The sequence below is a fragment of the Rhagoletis zephyria genome, unplaced genomic scaffold, assembly GCF_001687245.7.
Source record: "Rhagoletis zephyria isolate East Lansing unplaced genomic scaffold, Rhagoletis_zephyria_1.1 Rzeph_scaffold_04317, whole genome shotgun sequence".
NCBI lineage: Eukaryota > Metazoa > Arthropoda > Insecta > Diptera > Tephritidae > Rhagoletis > Rhagoletis zephyria.
In genome coordinates this window covers 1-7,636 of record NW_016161400.1, presented here as the reverse complement: position 1 = coordinate 7,636, position 7,636 = coordinate 1, and positions in this window count along the sequence as shown.

The following is a 7,636-nucleotide window of genomic DNA, read 5'->3' as shown; positions in this document are numbered from 1 at the left end:
AAATGGTGGTAAATGTGTCAAACGATCAGCTGTTGTGCGTTTGGCAACCAAATTGTAAACAAAAGAAAAGTTCATGTTGAAAAGTATTTAATTACTTGTTTAAGTGGATTCTAATGAACTTGAAAGTATTTTGGGTTATTTACATGTGTGAGCTGAGTGTGTTTACATGCAAAATAAGCAAAAATTTACAACCAAAATTTGGAGGTTATGTTAAAGTTGACAGAAGTTACCATTTTTTACTAGAAAGCGATCCCGTACTTTTCAATGCTACTCTCTCGCTCTGAGCGAATTTTTATTTTTTGACAGTTTTACTAGTTTTAGTCCGAGGAATACGGGATTGCACCTACTTAGAATATCTTCTTCTTCTTAGAAGAATCGATGCCAGTACTCATATTTGCTAAAAACTATCGATAATACTCGTACTTCCAAGTATTTTTAAGGCAAACTCAAAAAGTAAATAAAAATCCGACTTTTAATAGTTGAAATCTGATCGAATAAGCATTTCTAAAATGAAATGTAGAAAACGATAAACAAATGTGGTGAAGGCCATTCTGTAAAGGAAAGATAAGCTCCCTTACACAAACATTTTTTTTTCGAAAATGCTATGTATTTCGAATTTACAACGAAGTTATGCTGGAGAATGGCCAAGTTATCAAGCCGAAGACCACAATCTTACTCCATTTATTATCGAAGGTGAGGCAAGGGATTCATTTTCCAATTATTTAAGAATTTTTAACCGAACGACAAATGGATTTTATGAGAAGCTTTTTCATGGCAGAAATACACTCAGAGGTTTGCCATTGCCATTGCTGTTAAGGAAAAAAAATTTCTTTGTTGTGTACAAATTTCATAACTTTACCGATTACCAGTACATCATTTGATCAAAATATGTGTTAATTTTTACTAGGGGAGTATATTGAGGGCTTATATTTATCTAAACTTTTCGCAAAAAAGAGATTGCGATATAAAAAATCCACCTAAGACTTAACTGTCATCGGTGTTATTAATGCTCACCTTGTATAACACTTGACAGAAGAATTTACTATTAAATTGCGAAGCCAGAATTACACATCAGTGATGACAGGTAAGTCCCAGTTGGGTAGTTTTTGTGAAAATTGTAGATAGAGGGTATTGAATATAAGCCATTTTTCTCGATTTTTTTTTTAATTATGACAGCATTGAAGTAAATAAGCGTTATGTTCATTTACACGACATTCATATTAAATATCGAAGATAATCTTCGAAAGTTTGCTAGAATGTCTGTTGGTAATTTTCAATGTAATTGAAATAACGAAATTTTTTATATTTTTAATAATATGATTTAAACACGTCGATTCTTTTTGGTATTCGCGATATTTACTCATTACTTGTCAAAAAATATCGAGTTTTCCATACTCAGTACCTACTTATGAAAAGTATCGATATTCTGTACTCTATACTTACTCGTGTCGTTCTATCACTACCTGTGTGTAATCAAATCTTACAATTAATTTTTAATCATCTTCCCGATGAGCTAGAGACCTGAAACTTCAAACTTAGCTCAGAACCCGATGAAAATGCAACATGAAAGAGGAATTTATCCGCTAGGTGGTGTAGGTGTCGTGATGTTTGGAAAACCCCTTATTAATGGACCAGCATGGTTAATATTTGGAGAGTATAGTAACTACATATATGAAAAGGAATAACTACGCAAAATTTACTCGATAGGTGGCGCAGGAGTCGAGATATTTGGAACACCCCTATTTATAGTCCGATTTATTTCATATTTAGAACTTATGTGTATTACTTAAATGGAAAGAAATAACCACGAACAATTTAGCCGTTAAGTGGTGCGGGGGTCGTTTTTTGTATTAGCCACTAATAAATGCTTGTCCATAAAAAAAATGGTTTTTAAATTATGTATTTGTTTTGAATTGATTCCATTTTTTAAAAACTCGGGAAATTTTCTACACAAATCCCGAAGTTTAATATTAAAATACTTTAAAAAATATATTTTTTACTATTCTTTAGAAGCCTATAACTCAAGAAATGCATACCTTTTTTCCTGCCCGCTTGACGTGAAATGCCTCAGAAATGAGATATCCAATATGTTGCCACATATGCCATTAATTATAGATTTTTTGTTGTAAACTTGTTGCGAAAAGAAAAAAATTTTAGCTTTCGTTTTTAAGGGGAAAAATCGACATGACCGTTTTTCGAAGACTGTTAACTTTTCTAATTTCAAATGTTTGTCGTGTACTTTCCTTCATGATAAAAATATAGTAAGGTAGAACCGCTGAGAGTCACTTTTAAGATTCTTGACGTTTCCAAACAATTTAATTTTTAAATTTACTCACAAACTCACACACACATTTTCATTTTCAATCTCAAGCAACAACAATTTCGAACAATTTCAATTTTTTATTTTCACTTTTATATGATTTTAAAATGTTGGCAAACTTCAAAAAAAAATCATGGCCGACAAATTGAGAGAACGGTTATACCTTGCTATGTTTTTATCATGCTTTCCTTTTACTAAAGCTTTTGCTTTTAAAATTTTATTTGTCTTTACGTGCTGGATGGATATATGTACATACATATGTATGTATGTGTGTATTTAGAAATTCCTTTCACTTCGAAAAACTTATTCGGACCTACTAACTTATGTACAGTGGTCCATAAAATAATAGGAGTGCATTATTTTGGTCAGTTTTTGCTATTTGTCTTTTGTTTATTTAATGTTTATTATTTTTATACAAAAGTCAAGCTGGGTATACAACAAACAACGAATAAATTCAGATTTCAACCTTTGTACAAAAATTATTAAAATTCTGTAAATTTTCACCAAAATATCAAACTTTTTAATCAGAATCTTCAGAGAAAATTCTGGTATGCAGTTTTATAGCCCATTCAATTCTAGTCTGAAGAAGTGCAAGTTTCAAGCTGCTAAAAAATTCCGTTGATTTTTGGCAATTTTTTTTGCTGGCACTGTCCCCATATAAAAGAAAATTGTCGAACATACTTTGTATGGAAAAAACGTGAAACACCTTCAACCGAAAAAATTCTCAAAAATCAACGGAATTTTTTAGCAGCTTGAAACTTGCACTTCTTCAGACTAGAATTGAATGGGCTACAAAACTGCATACCAACATATTTTCTAAAGATTCTGGTTAAATAGTTTGAAATTTTGGTGAAAATTTGCAGAATTTTTATAATTTTTGTACAAACTTGAAAATGTAAATTTATATGGTGTTTGTTGTATTACCAGCTAGGCTTTTACAAAAAAATACGAGACATTAAATAAACTAAAGACAAATATCCAAAACAGGTTAAAATATCCCACTCCTATTATTTTGTGGACAACTGTACATATGTATGTAAGTGCATACATACATTGCTGATGTGTTATTTTAATTAATGGACTAAATACATACAAATCTACATACGCACATATGTATGTATATGCGCTTATATACATAGGTACATACTTATGTGTAGATTGTTTGTACATATGCATGTGTATGTAGAGTTTTATACATAGTACGAATTTACATATGTACATACATATATCCATTTGCTTGCGAACACATGTTTGCCCGTAGAAGAAGTCGGTCGTATGTGCTCAATTAGCGGCTCCGAATGACATCATCCAGCGACTCCACTTGAAGGCTTACCCATGTGATATCAGCCTACAAACATACACGCATGTTCGTAAAATTTTGTTTGTATAGAAGCTTAAAAAGAACAATTTTTAATAAATGAAATAGCCAAATTTTATTAAAGCCCATAAAAAATTGAATATGTACTTATTTTGTTTGTTAAAATAGTTTCTCAAAATTAAGCGATTAACATATGTACATGTGTATACATATTTAATATTCTACAAGGTTTATTCATGCACATACATAAGTACGTCCATATGTATGTATGTGTTTACCTTCGCTCTATTCTAATATAGTTGTCATTTGTTGATAACACCACAGTGAGAATTTATTAGAACAATGAAAATGTTGATTACATAATATTAACTACGCCCGACCTGTTTTTGTTTTTTTTTTTTTAACAAAAAGCTTGAAAAGAAATAGCCACAAAAACAACGAAAAAAAAATCCAGACTTTCTAACGAACGAACATTTGTTTTAGTATCGTGGCGTTAACGACGATTTACGACGTTGAGAAGCGGTGTGAAGCGCTAGTGTTTGGTACGTCATACCGTGACTTAACCAGCTGAACCTGCAAACATTCAATGTTTTTTGGATCGCTTATTTACAATTCGACACACTTATGTATATGTATATGTATATGTTAGTATGTAACTATGTAAATGTGTGCACACTATATGTACATATGTGCTTATATACAAGCATATTCATTTGACCGAGCATGCAGTAAAAAATTTAGATACTTTTAAAAATAACCATCATTGTACAGTAACAGTTTAAGATATTAGTATTTAGTATCGATTCGAAGTTAATAGTGGCATAGTTTTTATGCGATTTCTTTAATAAATTAATTTTGAATGCATGCACCCTTTCTCGAAATTATAAGCGCACAACATATTGAGAAGTTGTAACAACTATTTGTTTTATTATTTAACTTCAACCATTTTTCATAAAAATATAGTATATTCTTTAACAAAAACCATATAAATACAAGTTTCAAACATTGTGCAAAACAAGTAATTTTTAGCAAAAAAAACCGACTTCAACTCTCATATAATATATATATATATATATATCTCATGATCCACTGATCGGATCTTAACCAGATTAGTATGGGACCACCTCTGAGACACTACCTTTTCGACTACCTATCGAAATCGGTTGACGTGGTCCAAAGTTATGCGGTAACATACATAAAAAAAAGTAAAATAAATAAATATTCCGACGAACTGATAATCTCCTCCTTTTTTGGAAGTCGGTTAAAAAAAAATTAGACACTTTGTAAAAAATTTCAAGGTTTTTAATTTCTTAGATAGATTTTGAGTATGTAGCTTTGTGGCCCATTCAATTCTAGTATAACTGCAAGTACAAGTTTTAAATAAATAGGTAAAGCTTACCCTTAATTTTTGCCATTTTTTTGTTGTTGAATGTGTTATTCATTTTCATCCAAATAAAAAAATCTTCGAGGAAATGCAGTAAAAAAAGACTTTTCATACGTGGTGCGCTTATAATTTTGGCTAGGGGTATATATAAAGTGCCTCACTATTTTGATTTAGGATGATTAGGGTGAAGTGGTACAAAAATTTTAGGTGTTTGCCAAGAAAAAGAAGTATTATAGGTTTGAAGAAATTTCAATATATTAAATTATTAAAAGAAATATGATTAAAAATATAAGCGATTTCAAATCAGATTTTTTTGTGAAGTCCATTTTCATCCAAAACTATTTAAAAATTAAAAATATTTAAAATTGCGACTGGTGGGACAGATCCTTGTGACTGCTTTAAAAAGTAATTACGTATGAAGAAAAGGTTTCCTTGTACAAAAAATGTAGCTATTTAAAAATATTTTTCAACAGATTAATGAAAAATAGTCAATAGTCAGTGCAATAGTGGAATTACGGAATTTCAAAATTTATGTCCTTTTCCTGTATTAAGGCCAGTATACAGCTGTCAAGAAAACGGTCAAGAAAAAAAAAATTGCCATTATTTCGTGCGTGTGTCCAAGGGATTTTGACTTCTGATACTTCACAGCCTATTGCAAACATGGGTTGCCTTGCGCCTTTTTTTCACAAAAAAACTTTAGAAACCCGTAGTAGAAAGCGTAGCAAATTTCTTAAGAACTGTGTACTGCCTTAAGAAAATTTGACTCAAGAAAATTTCTTAGCCATTACAATAGTACGTCATTTTATATGGAGTTTTTGCTTTTCTTCAGAGCAGCATACTGGCCTGTACATGGAATTTCCATATACCCCCCGCTTCACTTAAATATACACATTTATTTCTTCATTATCCGAGTTTATATTAGGACTTTCAGATATCGCGGAAGTCTTGTTTAAAACTTATTTCGAAATTGCTGCATAGTAAGTAGACATCGTCTGTAGTTAATTTGTTATGTGGTTTTTGTTACAAAAAAAAAAAAAGTCCCCTCACTATACATTAGGGCGGGTTGATTTGTATTGATGAAAAAAAAAATTAAAATCGTATAGCAAAAACGTAATCTACATTTAATTCTAAGAAAATTCTCTCAAGAAACCATGGGTCTAAAATCAAACCCTAATCCGCGCCTCTCGACTTGAAAATTTTTTACTTGGGTGAATATTTTTTTTAATGAAAAAATTTTTTGAGTGTAGAAAAATATAAAGTGCAAAAGAACTACCTTACTAAACAATTTTATTCAGAAAATTCGATTTCTTTTTGGAAAAACCTATTTTTTCTAACATTTATTTTTTAGGCAAAGGCGGCCATCTAAATTTTCAAGTCGAGAGGCGCGGATTAGGATTTTATTTTAGATACATGGTTTCTTCGGAGAATTTTCTTAGAATTTTATGTAGTTTACGTTTTTGCTATACGATTTAAGAAAAAAAATCAACCCACCCTACTATACATACTTAATAAGTGCAACGTCCTGAATGAAAACCACTCTTGAAACGTTAAAAACAAAACAATTCCAAATGTCACAAGGTAAAAAAAGCCAGGCAGATGCTCTTCGAGCTGCAGAATACTTAGATCCTGGACTCAATCACACAATAGCACTCTTTAGAGTGAATACATACGTGCATACATACATACGTATATACATCATTAGCACACACAAGGGGTAGGTTTTGGGGTTCGAACCTCTTTTTTTTAACATTTTTTATTACTTTTGAAAGTTGAGCGCATCTCGTTTTTATAGAACTTTTTACTAAACCAGTAATTTTTAAGCAAAAAAAACGACCGACTTCAATTCTCATATGCCAATTTTGGAGTACCGTTAATTTTTCATGATTGAATGATCCAATCTAAGCCTAATTACGGGACGACCCTTGAGGTACCATCTTACCGATAAAAAAAAAAAAATATTGAAATCGGTTCACGTGCTCCAAAGTTATACGGTTAACATACATAAGAAAATAAAAAATATTCCGATGAATTGGTAAGCCCCCTCCCCCTTTTGTGATGTCGGTTAAAATTGTTCGAGTTCTTTTTTAATTTTATGTAAATAAAAGGCAATTTATTAAACTTTAAAAAGTTTATTTATTTATTACATACTACTGTACATAACACTTGCATAAATGTATTTTAAAGAACGTATAAACCGCCCTCCCAAATATATTCCTGGGTGCGCCCCTGATATACATTCATATTGTACATATGTACAACCGGCACACATTCACTGGAAACTTCAACTTCACTTGTGTGGTCTAGAATGTATTAGTGAGAGATAAAAAAAATGATTGCTTTGTCATTTGCGCTTGCTTGGCTTTTCTTATTGTTGATTGAATTTTATCTTAAAAAACTCGTTCTTTTTTGCAGATAAACAAGTATGAATATTACAGTTAAACGCAAAAACCATATATGTGGTATTTCCTCTTTGTTTCAAATGATATAGATATCAGTAATATTGCTCAAAAATATGCCTCTATTTTTAAGAGGAACAAATACTATTTTATATATGTGTGTATGCACAAATCATCGTTTCACAGCTTCCGACAATTGCAAACGCTAGAGAATCACA